Source organism: Excalfactoria chinensis, chromosome 5 (genome assembly GCF_039878825.1).
Source record: "Excalfactoria chinensis isolate bCotChi1 chromosome 5, bCotChi1.hap2, whole genome shotgun sequence".
Taxonomy (NCBI): domain Eukaryota; kingdom Metazoa; phylum Chordata; class Aves; order Galliformes; family Phasianidae; genus Excalfactoria; species Excalfactoria chinensis.
In genome coordinates, this window is record NC_092829.1 from 24,551,828 (window position 1) to 24,567,392 (window position 15,565).

The 15,565-nt window shown below is 35.9% G+C and overlaps 1 long non-coding RNA gene across 1 annotated transcript in view; it reads right to left on the minus strand.

Moving 5' to 3' along the window:
* Positions 1 to 15,565, minus strand: part of LOC140253588 (uncharacterized) — a 116,423-nt gene that overhangs the window by 9,588 nt on the left and 91,270 nt on the right. Inside the window, exon 3 of the long non-coding RNA XR_011903907.1 lies at positions 1,326 to 1,422. This is a non-coding gene — a long non-coding RNA (uncharacterized lncRNA). The remainder of the gene's footprint in view (positions 1 to 1,325; positions 1,423 to 15,565) is intronic.

Sequence of the window (15,565 nt, forward strand, 5' to 3'; positions counted from 1 at the left end):
CTCCATGAGGATGTTGTAGGGGACAGTGTCATAGGCTTTACTGTAGTCCAGGTAGACCACACTGACAGCCTTACTTTCATAGACTAAGCAGATCACCTTGTCATAGAATCAAACCTTGTCATAGATCTTTGCTGGCTGCCTGCACATAAAACTGGCATTTGGTCCTCCTTCCAGCAACCTCTTTTCAGCATCACCTTTCCAGGTTATTAAGAACTTTTTGAATGTAATTCTGTTTTCTATTATGCTTACATTTTCTCTAAAATTGTGTAATATTCAAATGTGGGAAATATTTCCTGTTCTGTGATCCAAATTAATAACGCTACTGAATGAAACAGGACAGATTGTCATGGAACTTGTACTGATGTATCATTCTAGTTAGCGGAAGCCTTATATTAATATAAATTAACTCTCCCTCTTATATTTACATACAAACAAACTTGTATGTTTTGTCAACATCAGTGTAGGTATATTGAGTCAACATCTTTTAACTCACTACAGTTACAGAACATAAATGAACAAAAGTATTTCAGATGAATGAGCATTGTTTTAGTAAAAAATAAAGGTAAATGTTTTTGTTTATATTATAAATGTACTCTTCCAGGATTTGTTCATGTATCTTTTCCTACAAACAAAAGACTTCTCTGGAAAAATAAATATATAAGAATCTGACTTGAAGAAAACTTCAGCACCTTAACAGTCCATAAAAAATAAAAGTAGGCCTAATGGTTTCTGAAAGAAAAATGCCAAGCTTATCAGCAGAATCCTCAGCTGTAATTAGCACTATTTTGTGTGTATGTGTGTGTGTGTGTGTGTGGAATCACTATGTTTTCCAGGTTGAGCTGAAGAAGCTGTTTATGTTGAAATACTTTGAAACAGTTGCTCTCATTTTTTGAATTCTCACAAAGGAAGCAGCCTTTCAATCTCTACTGCAAAGAAACAACTTTTGTTGCCACTTTTGGAAAAAAAAAAAGAAGGGGGGGTTATCTTTAATAATTACATAATATAACATGAAGCATGATTCACTGTAAGAGCTTTGCTAACTAATGATGTGGTTATATAATAACTATAACTGAAATACTTTAATTATTTTGAAAAAAACAGTTAAAGAAGATCTTTATATGTCCTTGAAAGGACTCTAATGATGATCATACATAGCATACCAAACACTCCTGCAAATCACTCTCCTCTAGATTAGTTTTATTCAGAACACAGACTCCGATTTTGCTTTGGAAATCTTTAACTCCTGTGACCTATGCAGTTGGAAAAAAAACCCATCCCACAGCTATACTTTTCCAAAAGCAGAACAAAGAGAAGAAATAACATACCTTTCACAAGGGACTTGGTATTATCTGAAACCCTATAATCCAAATCTCATTCTGTTTCTTCAATTGGTTGAGTGATTTCAGTAGGCGTGCCTGCAATCTAATCAATTTTAAAACAGCTGTAAAAATAGATTTCATTCACTGAAGGACATCCTACTCATAGATTAACAACAAAGTTATTAAACACAAAAAGGTTGTGATGAATTACAAATATCTTGATAGTACCATATGACTTACCCCAAGACTGTGATATTTAGGGGTAACTTTTGAACTCTAAATGATCATGGATAAATAACACATACATATAGAAATCTTATTTTACGTAACAGCAGAGAAAGGTTTCCTCCTATGCCATGAAGGTCTTGTGAAATGCTGTAATAATTGCTTAACACTCATCTGGAGGGTTTAAAAGGACATTTCTATAGATAAAATATCATAATCAGACATGCAGAATATGTTATAGCTGAGATCAGCTGCACTAGCCTTGCTAATAGTTTTGCTAATGTATGCTTACTTGAGAACAAGAGATGTTTTTGTTAGAGCTAATTATCTGAATATACAATACATCTGTGAATGGCAACGGCAATCACTCTTGTTGCCTTACTAGCAGTAGTGCTCCTGGTGACAACAAATTACGTTAAAATACAGTAAGTTAGGAAGGGTTGAAGTTGGTGGAAGCTTAAAATAAAGCACCTTAGAAGAAACATTAAAAGTATTTTGCACTGAATATCCTCCTGTTTTCACAGATAAAATATTATTTTTACAATATGTGTTGCACTAAACAAACAAATTGGAAAAAAATTTCCATGCAGAAAATCCAATCTAGAATTTTTCTCACTCTCAGTATTCCAAATATAGAAGAATCAGAAATAGAAATGTAATATATTGGTGCAAAAATCAAGCCTGTACCTAGTCATACTTCAGGAAAATAATGTGAGTTTTACTTTTGAAAATGCATTCACCTATATATTTTGAATCAGAAATCCTCTACGTTTTCAATCTAATTCCCATCTTAGTCAATGGCAGTTACACCAGGGAAAGTTACACAAAACCATACCTGAAATAATCTACCTAGAAGAACAGTCTTTTTCTAACTTTCTGCAGGGGGATTTGGATTTAATAGCATGGAAGTTTATATGTCTTCCAAATCAGATATTCACTGGACTATAACTGTAACTCAGGGCAATGCATTCCCTAGGTTGAATTTCCACGGCATGTATTCTATTATTTGATTTTATTCTGCGTATTTTACTCTGTTCTTCTTTTCTCTACTGAAGCTGCTGATCAGATTTGCCAAGCCATTTACCTGTTTTCTGTGACATTTTTTGAAATCCCCTTCTATTATGGATCTAATCTTCTTTGAGATAAGATGGTCAGGACTGAAATCAGTTTAGCAAGTGAGTATGCTACTAATTTATATATATTGTGTATTATTTCCTTCTTCCTCATTATATACAGCAAATTTTATTTTCATAGATAACTTGCACACAGTGAACACATTTAAATCATGTATTTCTATTTCAATAGAGGTTTGTTTAATCCAGGATTTCTAAATGCTTCTTGTTTCAAGGTCATCATGTTTTGATGTCCTGTGCCAAATACCTGTTTCACATGAAAAACATTTTAATGAATTATCTTTATTTTCTATTGATTTAATGTATCAGCATTCAAAAAGTTCCTTCTACTAGTTACTGAATTTTTAACATCTGTGGAAAGATAGAAGCTTCTAGATTTTACATTATCTCAGTAGCAGCAGATGTCAACTTACTTGATAGATTAACAGAAAGTTGTGATATCCTTATCTCACCTTGTAGAATGATACAGCTGTGTCTAGTCTATATTTCCATTCAGATGGGGCCTGTTTTCTCTTAAAATGTATATAAGACTTTTCTAAAATCATTCCTTGCATTTCATAAAACTAACTGAAATAGGAAATCATAGAATCGCTTATGTAGGAGAGGACCTTAAAGCCATCTAGTTCCAGTGTCATTGCTGTGCATAGGGTTGCCAGCCACTAGATCAGGCTGCCCAGGATCCCATCCAGCCTGGCCTTAAATGCCTCCAGAAATCCACAGCCTCTCTGTGCAATTTGTAGCACCCTCTGAGTAATAAATTTCTTTCTAACATTTAACCTGAATCTCCCTTCTTTTAGTTTGAAGCCATCTCCCCTTTACCCTATCACTATCAGATTATGCAGCGTCAGTTCCCCTCCTGCACATAAGCTCCCTTCAAGTACTAGAAGACCACAATAAGGTCTCCTTGGAAATGCTGAGTTCTCTCTTTAATACCTGGTACACTTTACATGTGAAAGGGAACATCCCTTTGGGAACTAGTTGCCATTGTTTGAGAGCACTTCCCAGTATACCCTGTTATGTTGTTGTTGTTTTTTTTTTCTTTTTTTCTTTTTTCTTTTTTTTCTTGTACTCTATAGTTTTATCATCCGTAAGATCAATGAGAATTTAATTTGAAAAATTCATCTGAGATCATTTTGCTTCCAAATATGACAAATGAGAGTCCTGCCTGTTTACACTGTTAGAAGTACCAAACTGGTATAAAACCAACACCAAGCATATTACAGGATACGTGCACAAGCATGCCTCTACTTCACAAATGCCATAGTGCTAAAACTGAATGTGTAATAAATAAAAGGAATTTATAGACATTTGTTATCAGCTTTTTCCTATGCAGAATCTTCAGCTGACCAATAATTTAGAGAAAGCATTTTTTTCTTCACAGTGGTTTCTGAAAAGATTCAGTGTACTGAAGATCCAGTAAACTGTCCATGGATTGTCTATAACTTGGACAAACACTGAAGACCTTCATGTGTGAGTGTGATGATGGAAAAGCTAAAACTGTAGCCAATTACAGGATCACCTTCACATTCAATGCTGTCTGCAAACAAACAGCTTTCCCTTCATGCACTCTGCATTTTGTCCAATTGTTCTTACAGAGGGGGTAATTAAATTGTTTATGAAAGCTTGTTAAGAAGTAGTATATTTTCAGATATATGTGCCAATAACTTCAAAATGATTTATTCATTCATCACATATTTGCTGTGTAATTTAAAAAGAGTTTGATACACACTAGCATTGAGACACCTAGATTTCATTCAAGTTTTGAAATGACAGAATTGCATAGCAACAGCAGTGGTTCAAAGTATCAATGCTTTCTTGGCAACACCAATATCAAGACATTAATATCATTTTAAGACTCTGCCAGCACATATAACATATAGCTTATATTTAGAAAGAAAATCCTACTGAGATCCTGTTAATCTGCAGAATGATCACTTTCATGCTATTATGGTTCACTGCACAGCAACATTTGTGTGTGTGACTCAGGAATAAATAATGCTAGGTCGGCTTCATATAGAAAAGATGGAATATTTATTAGAAATGTGGTTTTTTTTTCTCCTTGTTATGAACAATTTTTAAATTTTGATTACTGATATGCTTATACCTTGTTCTACTTGTCACTTTTCAGTCTAACATAATTACTAAGGAAATTCTTTATTTTATTTTATTTCTTTTAATTAGAAGAAAATGTTTTATCTTAGATTTTCAGACTAAGGCAGTTTTTATCATTTGTAGAAAGGTGAGTTTTTTATTTTGTGAAACACTGGTGTCTGCAGTTTCAGTATAAATGTGTATCTTTGCGTAAGTGTCATGAAGTGACAGTAGAAAAGAATCAGTCACTTTAGATGTGGAGAAAGGCATATCATATTTGTTATGTATTTTTGCATTTAAGCAGCACCTTGCATATCCTGGCCAAAAGCTTACACTATTGTGCATCATTCAAAGTGCAATGCCATGGCTGGTTATTGAAATTCCCTTTAAGGGAGTTTCTACTGAGGCCCATTATTTACTTACTAGGTCTTACTCAGACCTGACCTACTTAACTCTAGCAGAAGTGTTGCATCAAAACTCTTATAACAAGCCACAGAGATAAAGTGAGGACTGGTATACCATACTACTAGACTTCATTTCTTGGTTCTAGGCAAAAGCACACCCTTCCAGCTAGAGGCTGAATCTCTGCTCTGGTATTAAAAAATAAACAGCTGTGATCCTCTGGGAATTCAGTTATTCTTATATTCAAGATATAAGCACACAGGCTCATATATATAAACAGAAACAAACAGTAGAATCTTATTGATCTTGGCTGGAAGGCATTTTGAACATTTGGGTGGTATTTGTTGAAATTCTTATGCTGCAACAACACCATCTTGCTCACTATGAAGGAATTCAGGTGTTCACACGGTAAGTATGTGCTAACCATCTGCTGTCCTCATCCAGAAAGTGCAGAACTTGCACTATTTTGGAAAAGAACACAAGTAGTTTGCTTTCTTCCTGACTTGCTAAAATGCAGAACAGATTCAGATGTTTAAGAACGCAAAAAAAAAAACAAACCACAGCCTTGTACTTAGAATCTATTTTCCTTTTTGAAATCCTCAAGTGTTTAATGAAACGCTTTTCAAAATAATGGTTTAATTCATTCAGGGGTAGATGCATACGTATTCCTTTTATTTATCTTGATATATGTCTGCTATTTCTGTGTTCTGTTAGGAAGACTACTTTTAAAATTGCATACATTCCTGAATTTGGCACTCTTCACTTTCAAAAAACCTTTTTACTTTCCTTAATTTTACTGGCTAATTGAACTTACTAAAACCAATATCATCATAAACACCATTCAATCAATTAGTTAGAAATTCACAGGGGCTTGGGAGGCTGTGGTCAGTCCTGTAACAGACAGCTAAAGAGGAAATAATTTTGTTTCTTGAAGAAGGAAATGAAAGCAGGAATATAATATTTGTATTGATTCATGACATAGGTATGTATCTGTTTTGTTTTTTGCATTCTATATGATTGATATATAAAAAATGAAAGACTATTAATGTAAATTCAGTTTCATTTTAGAGAATATGAAAATTAAAATGTTATTTTTAAAAAAAATCATACATGTATTAAAGTGTGTTTGAGTGTTTGTGCCAATGCGAGCCTTAATACAAATGTTTAAATGTATTGCTATATACATGGAACAAACTGAAACCTAAAGAGGATGAATGGAGATGTTCATCCTTAATTATAGTAGTTGTGTGATCATAGCTGTGTGATCCAACCCCAACCTAACCATACTACCCTAACTCTAACAACCCTCCAATAAATCATGTCCCTGAGCACCACATTCAAACAGTTTTTAAACACAGTCAGGGATGGTGACTCAGCCACCTCCCTGGGGATCCTATTCCAGTGCTTAACAACCCTTTCTGTAAAGAAGTTTGTTCTGATACCTAACCTAAACCTCCCCTGGTTGCTGCTTGAGGCCATTTCCCCTTGTCCTGTCACCTGTCACCAGTGAGAAGAGACCAACCCTGTTCTTACTGGAAGCGTTTTTCATGTATTTGAATAGAGCAATTAGGTCTCCCCTTAGCCTTCTTTTCCCCAGACTAAACAGCTCCAGTTCCTTCAGTCACTGCAGTTTCTTCAGTCAGTAATATATAAGTATATAATAATAATATATATACTTCTTATATAGAAATAACACAGCCAATGTGCATTTTATGCCAGTGTAACCTTAACCTGCTTTGATTTACATTCACAATGTAAAGAATATATCTTTGATGACATTACAGTGATAACTCAATTACTGGCACACAAAGGCTTGATCCTACATATTTACTTCAAAACAAACAAACAAACAAACAAACAACAAACAACAACAACATTTGAACAAGATTAAAATATTACACATCAGAATACTGAGACATCAGAGCTGTCACTATTCTCATTTGGTGTTCCAGTTACTGACTCCCGCACTCACAGAACTGCAGAATTTCTAGTGACACAGAAGTGCACAATAAGAAGAAATCCTTGTGTTTCACCCAAATTGTAAACTAATTCTAAAGAGAGTGGAGCAAAACACATACATCATCCTTGTCAGATGCTTTCTTCCTTCTAGCAGCAATCAAACTGTGTTCATGTTTGGCTCTAATAGAGACAAAGCTGCAATAGCAAGCTGTTCTGCTGGGGGGCCAAGCCAGGAGCTGAGGCAGCAGGGCTGCAGGAATAATGTCCTGGATGACAAGTGGCACAGTTGCACGGTAGGAGAACAAAGAGAGCAAAGCACATCTGGGGAAAGTCAGTTAACATGTTGGGACAGAATACAAAAGTCTATAAGCACTGAGGCAGGTGTGGGGTCAAGCAGGGTCACATCAGTGAGGTACATGGCCAAGCGAGGACCAAGGGCAATTGCCCAGCTTTAATGCAGCTCCTGAGTGAAAGGGGTCAGCCTCTGCTAATGCTTCTCACAGCTCTTTTTCAAACAGTTCACCAATTCAAGGCCACACAGCTGCACTGCCACTGCTGGCTCTAAGCCCAGGCATCCAAAACCCCAGGAGAAGGCTGTGACACCAGACTCCTCTTGTTTATTCTTTTCTATACCCTGATCACTGCGAGTAAGTGGGAAATCAAAGAAACTTACAATCTGGGCACTACTGCGAGAGACACTTGTAACTCACTATGATGAGCATTTGTATTCTTATTTACTTTAGTCACCCCACATACACATCAAACACGTATTCTAAAGCCTTACTGCTATCTCTCTGTAAACCTTTGGTTATTTGGTCAGTTACCTATAGATTAGATGATCAATTTGATCTCAAGCTGAGAAAAGACATTAGCTATCTATGAAAGTTGTGCTCAGTACTGTCTGTCCATTTCTTACCTAATGCTCATATAAATTAAAGTTTTTATTTTTGTAAATAAAAATAAAATAGAATGTTCACTTGTTGCTGGTTATTGCCTTCATATGCTCACAATTTTTCAAGCATGAGGTAGAGATGTGGCCTAAGAGCTTTTATTTTGAGTGGAACATGCTCATTGACAAAATGTTATTATAAACTATGTTTTTAAAATTTAAATGACCCTATCTTAATATTTTAATCATTACAAAGATACTGGGACGTCCTTTTTAATTTCTGTATCAGATAATGAAACTATAGAGTAATTGTTATTTTATTGTATGTGCTCGTATTCAAGTAATTCCACTTATTTCTGCAGTCTGTTAATCAGCTTCTAGACTCTACAAATTAGTAAAACACTAAGTGCATTGTGATCAAATTCACCTGAAAAAGGCAGATATAAATATCACATAAATCCTTGCAATTCGAAGTGACACCCATAGCTCAGGGCATTAGCACCGGATTAGATCTACTATATAATTGTTTATGCTGTTTTGCAGTGTAATACAGACAAGGCTACACAATCAAAGCTTTCACAGACATAAACAGACATCACACACTGTAATTATATTTGTCTGCAAGATTATAATAATCATAGATGGCAGGTATTATAAAGCAGTTCTTTTTCTTCTGGTTAACCCATTCAGTATATTCTTCTTAGTCCAAAAGTAGTTTTCAATAAGGAAGCAAAACCTTCTTTGTGGCATATTCTTGTGATTAGAATTTTCTATAAAATAGAGGTAAAAGTAAAATTTTAGTTTACTTTTGGCTTTTTCACCCAATGTTGTAGTGATAATATTCCCTTTTGATTCAAATCTCCTCTTTGACTTTTTATTTAGACTTTAACTCTTAGAAGTTTAAAGTGGAATACCCTAAAACCGCCTCAGAAATAATCCTCAGATAAAAAAGTTTTACGTATGACTTACAAATAGCAAAGTGTCATATTGTATCATACTGTGTAAGCTACCGGATGCATGGATGCGTAACACTTCTTATGCCAAATATAACCAGACCTACTTTGCTGTGCTGAGATTGCAAACTGTATAGACATCAAGAAATGGATGAAACTGAGAATGTCTTTATATACTAATAAAAATAAGAACTTAGTCTATGCTTCATTTTACTTTTGTGAAAAGAACCTTGACACCCTCTTGTGCAGACTCACTCCTATGACAGTGATGAGAAATCAAAGGAATGTGAGGAGTAAAAGAACTGGAACTTTGTAGAATTTGGCTTATATAGCAGACGTTAAAAATCTGGGAGGTGATCTAGAGAGAGAAGTTAGAAAAAGTAGTTTAGTTAAAACAGTTTGAGAAAAAGTATTTGATGTATTATGCAGAGGAGTAACAGGGCAGAATGGCATAAAACCAAGAAGAAATTGTTACTAAGTGAGGGAAAGTGACATGAATGAGAGATACATCAGAATTATCACTCTGCTCATTGCTGAACAAAATACTGCAGCACTCTGAGAAGTACTATTGTATAGAAAAAAACCACAAAGCAAGACTCTTCAAATTATTTCTAAGTAGTGCCACCTTGAGATTTTTCTTCTTTACCAGCAGCTTGATCCTTTTCAGGAACTTTTTTCTGCATCTGCTTCTGGAAATACTGATGCCAGATACCTTTGTTATATTAAGCATCCCTAAAAGGAACTGTAGCTCATATTTACCATGAATTGCCTGAAATTTGTATTTGGGTATTTGTATATGATCTTATATAGGATCATAGGATATGATTATATAGGATTGCTTTTTTTTCTTTTTTTCTTTTCTTTTTTTTTTTTTTTAAATGAAAACAGTTTTAAACACATCATTGACAAAGATTCCAATTTTTTTTTCAATGAGCTTTAGAAGTGCCAGCATGAAAAGCAAAAGCAAAAACTGTATCTTTCTTTTAGCAACTACGTGCATTTACTTTGGAGCATGAACTCATAAAATACGTTTTATAAATAGAAAAAGTTAGTCTGATATTTAAAAAGTAGTGTAAAATGTTTCATGTAACCATATTTAAGCTTTAAACATATAGTACTTGTGTAAACTTCTCCACAGACTTAACTGTCAGCACTTTCCTTTTAGGTCCGGCTGCTAATTAAGTCACACAGTTTTACTTTTATCTTTAACAATGAACATTTCCTACACAAGCATAATTTTCCCAAAATAAATAGGTTGCTTCCCTGTAAAAAAAGACTAAAGTAAAACACAGCTCTGCTGGATAGCTTCTGAAGGCTTACATAGGCTGCCCCTCTGCAATACCAAATATTTTCAACAACAGAGAGCCATTGCAGGACTATTATTGCAGTGTTCTTGTCAATCCTGTTTGCTGTAAGGACTTTCTGGCTCTCAGTGGTAACAATCCAGTCACAGCTGCCTATTGGTTTGCTCCTGGAACCTCTGATGTATAATGATTGTAACAAATGTGTGCAGTTTTCAGCTCTTGAGAAACACAGCTACTCAGAAGGAATACTTTACAGTAGAAACTGGATTCAACAGTAAAAATGTTTAAAGTGACCTCAGAAGTCTTTAAAAAACTACAGCCATAAAAAAACAACAACAAAAAAACAACACAAAAACACACCACACATCTACTGAGTATTATCAAAATAAATGAGGTTTCATTATTCAGCCTTACTCTACAGCAAGACTAATAAAATGGAAGGACTTTGAGAAATTATGGGGACATCTGAAAAAGCTGGATAATATTTATTTCTTTTTAACTCCAAGGGTTATTATTGAAAATACTCTTTCAGCTGCAGCCAAGACACAGAATGTGAAAAAACACATTGGATTTCTGAACAGTATATGTTGAATTTTCTTCACAAAAAATGTTAAGGCCTCAACACTAGTTAGTATACAACACTTTCCAACTGTCTTCTGAGAATGGAAGTAGAATATTGTATTTATTTGTCAAAGTATTAAAGAAGCCATTATCATAACACTCATTAATGTATTTCCTGATATGGAATATACTTTGGCTATAATCCTAACCTGCATCTTTTTAAACTAGATCATGGGTTTAGCCTTCCAAGTCCTGAAAAGTATAACAATATAAATAGGAGAGGCTCCAAAATGAGGATAAAATTAACATTTATTATCATCATGTGAGGTTTGATTGTGCTTGATATTATTATATGCATCATTTCATTGCTAATTAAAATATATTTCTAAGCTTGTTCACAGAAAAAAAGTGAAATTAATACAAGCACAATGGAAGGCATCACAAGATCCATTTCAATTAATGAAAAATAGAACACAAGGCTATTATTGTACATGTCCTGGATGTTGTTACATGACTGCTGATTAAGTTATGCTGCTCAAAACAAGGCAAAACACCAAAACAAATGCTTGAATAAACCCAATGACATTTAATAAGGCTTTCAAGGATGCACCTAATTTTAGCATGGTGTTCAAAGCCAAGAAGATTGGAGTTACCAAATGAAACTTGGCTAGAAAACGTGTGAGGGAATCAAAGGGACCTGAAAGTAATGCTCCATCTACATTTTCAGATGTGTTTCAATATCATTATTGTCTTACTTCTTATTCAGATTTTAGTCTGAATTTTAGACTTTTATGAGAAAAAACATTTATACTGAAAGGCCTGTAATTCCCTGGATTCTCCTTATGACCCTTCTTACAGATAGGCATCATACTAGCAAGTCTCTAGTCATCTGGGACCTCTACCACTCACCGGGATTACTGATCACAGAATCATAGAATGGTTTGGGTTGGAAGGGACCCCCTTACTTCCAATTTCCCTGCTATAGGCAGGGACACTTTCCACTAGACCAGGTTACTCAGAGTCCCTGATCTTGAATGCTTCCAGGGAGGGCGCATTCACAACATCACTGGGCAACCTGTTCCAGTGTCTTACAACTCTCACAGTAAACAATTTCTTCCTAATATCTCATCTAAATCTACCCACTTCCAGTTTAAAACCATTTTCCCTCATATAGACATATTGCTACATGCCCTTATAAAAAGTCCCTCCCCAGCTTTCCTGTAAGCCCCATTCAGGTTCTGGAAGGCCACTATAAGTTTCCCCTGGAGCCTTCTCTTCTCCTGGCTGAAGGGCCCCAGCTGTGTCAGCCTGTCCCCATAAAGGAGATGCTTCAGCCCTCTGATCACCTTTGTGGCCCTCCTCTGGACCTGCTCCATCTAGCTTGATGTCCTTCCTATGTTGAGAACCCCAGAACTGGACACAGTACTCCAGGTAGAATCTCATGAGAGCAGAGTAGAGGGGCAGAATCACCTACCTTGACTTCTAGTCACACTTCTCTTGATGCAACCCAGGATAGTTGGTCTTCTGGGCTGAAAGACCATATTGCTATGTCATGTTGAATCTTTCATCAACCAACACCCCCAAAGCCTTTCCTCAGGGCTACTCTTAAGTCATTCTCCACCCAGCCTGTATCTGTCCTGACCCGGGTGCAGGATCTTGCACTTGGCCTTGTTGAACTTGATGAGGTTGGCATGGGCTCACCTTTCAAGCCTGTCCAGGTCCATCTGGATGCATCCTTTCCCTCTAGCATGTGTACTGCACAACTCATTCTGAAAGCGTACTCAATCCCACTGTCCATTTTACCTACAAAGATGTTAAATAGCACCAGTCCCAGCACTAATCCCTGAGGAACTTGTCTCCAACTGGACACTGAGATGTTGACCACAGCTTTATTTTACACCTGCCTTAGTGGTGGTTTTCTTCCCTGCAGGCATGTGGGGACAGCCTGTGCCTGTACCTGTAGGACTTCCTTCTTGAGAAGCATTCAGCCTTTGCCCTTCAGGACTGACTCCCAAGGGACCATCCCTACCAGTGTCCTGAACAGTTCAAGGTCCGCCCTCTAGGAGTCCAAGGTAGAAGCTTTGCTGACAAGAAGAATCTCAGTCAACATATACATACAGCCTACCTACTATAGAGAACCTGCTTTATTTAGCAGGGGGGTTGGACTTGATGATTCCCAGAGGTCCCTTCCAAACTCCTATGTGATTCTGTGGGTATGATGTCCGCCTTTGTGGTGAAAAGAGATTTCCTGAAGTTGCTGTGTTCTGGTCAGTGGCCTTTGGTTGCTGTTCAGTACAGCTGTGCCTCCACTGACAAAGGATGCGCAGTTTTGTACAGCTAAATTTTCAATGTAAACAAAAAATTTAACAAAATATTAATTGCTATGATGAAATAGAGGAACATACTCTTGAGATTTTTATACTAGATTCTGTCCCACCAACAACTGTTCTGTGAAGAACTCAGCTGCTTATTCCACTGTGGCATGGGATGAGTGCTTCTCCTGCAAGTTTTGTCCTAAAGGGTCAGTTTTGTCAAGATAATTTGTGCAAAATTTGCAGTGAGAATATTTCTAAATATTGTCTTACCATAATTCCTATGAAGCAAGACAAACTTTCACCAAGACTGAATGTACACATTAAATTACAAAATTGAAGGAGGCAATTACAGACAGAAAATATAGTAATAATGGCAGAAGAACAAAATAACAATTCAATTACTAAAATAACAAATGCTGTGTGACTATCAAGACTTTTATCTGAAAAGTAAGATTACACTCACACTGTCTCCTGTAATAAATCCAGTCTTGTGGGTTATGACCTTTGCTTTTAGGTTCTCTTAAGCTAGCAAAACTATGCAGTATTACCTTGATTCAAGTAAGAATCAGTATTGGTGAGGAATAGATTGAGAAAACTGCAGTCTAAACAAATTGAAAATCAACTAATAAGAAAAGAAGTGAAGAAACAGAGATGGGGTTTTGTGTGAGTATCTCTGAGAAGTAGAGGGGAAGATGTTAAATCCACAGATGCTGAGGATCAAGAACAGCAACTACTGTCACACAAAGCAGAACCTCCACAGGCTGACAATGGCCCAACAGATCTGAGATGAGAGTAGCATGATACTTTAGGAGTAATTCTTAAAACTGAGAGGTAGCCATGATGCAAACATGTAGCTGATACATATACATGCCCATTTTTGAAACTTACTCTCAGTACACTAAACTTATGGAGCATGACAGTGCTTTTATGTCTATATTTCTAGACCTGATTCATTGAAACATGAGGAAAAATGCTTGACTGGTTTCTTTTTTGTGAAGAATGGAAGTAAGCTTTTCTTCTTAGTTCCTAGCCTTCCTTCTCAACCATCTTCAAGTGCACTGTTAAATGATAAAGAATGCTGAAGTCAGAGCTGACACTCAAGGACTGGGCCCAGTGGAAAAAGATAGCATTACAGCTGAACTGTACAGCAATAGTACTTTTGAAGTAGATTTGGTGACCAAATTTATCTAAAGTAAATATCATGGCAGGTATGACAAAGTCAATTCATGATTTAGAGGGTAAATGCACAAATATACAAAAGCTGATGTTATATGTATATACTGAAATGCATCTCTGTGTGTTATTACAATATATATAGGTAGAGTTGGTCAACTATTTCTAAAGACTGTGCAAAAGCGTATGTTCAAATTCTGAGCAGCAGTTCAAATTAACTATACATATATATCTCAATATTTGCTGTTTACAAGCATTCATATTTCTACCAGAACTTTGGAATTACTGTTCTTCAGAGAATAAATCCTCTCAAATTGAATTAACTACTGTCTATTCACCATTTCTCTTAAAAAAATGTAGATATTCAACATTATGGTGGAAACATGCTATGAGCATTCATATACCATAAATTATAAAGAACTCATAAACAGCCTTAGACTGAACTTTGTTAGCATAAACTGCTGTTAAAACTTTCTAGTGACAAATAAATCTGACCATGTGAGTGTCCAGTGTTTAGGATTCACTAGGCTGTGCTCACTAGGCTACTTGAGGCACAAGAAGAAACATTAGAAGTGACCCTGCCACCACTGCACTAACAGAGCTCTAACAAAGTAGTAGAGACTGCTTTGACCTCATGGCACAATTCAAAATTACCTCAGGCTTCCCTTAATTTAGGCCACCCTGCAATAGCCTCTGGCAGTCAGGGTTTATTGGATGAAAGCAAAGCAGCTTGCTGTGAATGGGAATTCAAGAATTCATTCAATTCTTGACTATACCACAGAATGTTTGAGTGATATTCGGAAACATTAGTCTTTCTGTGCCTCCTGCTGCTGTACGAAGAAGCAGCACTCACTAACATTTCTGTGTTTTATAAATGGGCTATAAAATGAATGTATTTTTATTTATTATTTTTAAAACGTGATGCACAAAGCTAGAGAAGTCTGCTAACAGTTCGGCAGCCTTTGGTTGGTCTGTGACAGAAGAGTCCCCATTTACAGTTTCAGTTTAGAGCTTGAACTGCAATACATGAAATACTTTTTCAACTCCTTGCATCTTTTTAGCATTCAAAAGGAATGAAAACAGACAACCACCTGTAAAACCACATCCAATAAACATTCTCTGAGTATATCCTTTGATGAAATTATCTATATCTATATAGATATGAATGATATTCATAAAATAATATCCAAGGAATAGATTTACACACACGAATGGATTTGTTTCCAGGAGTGAGGCAAAAA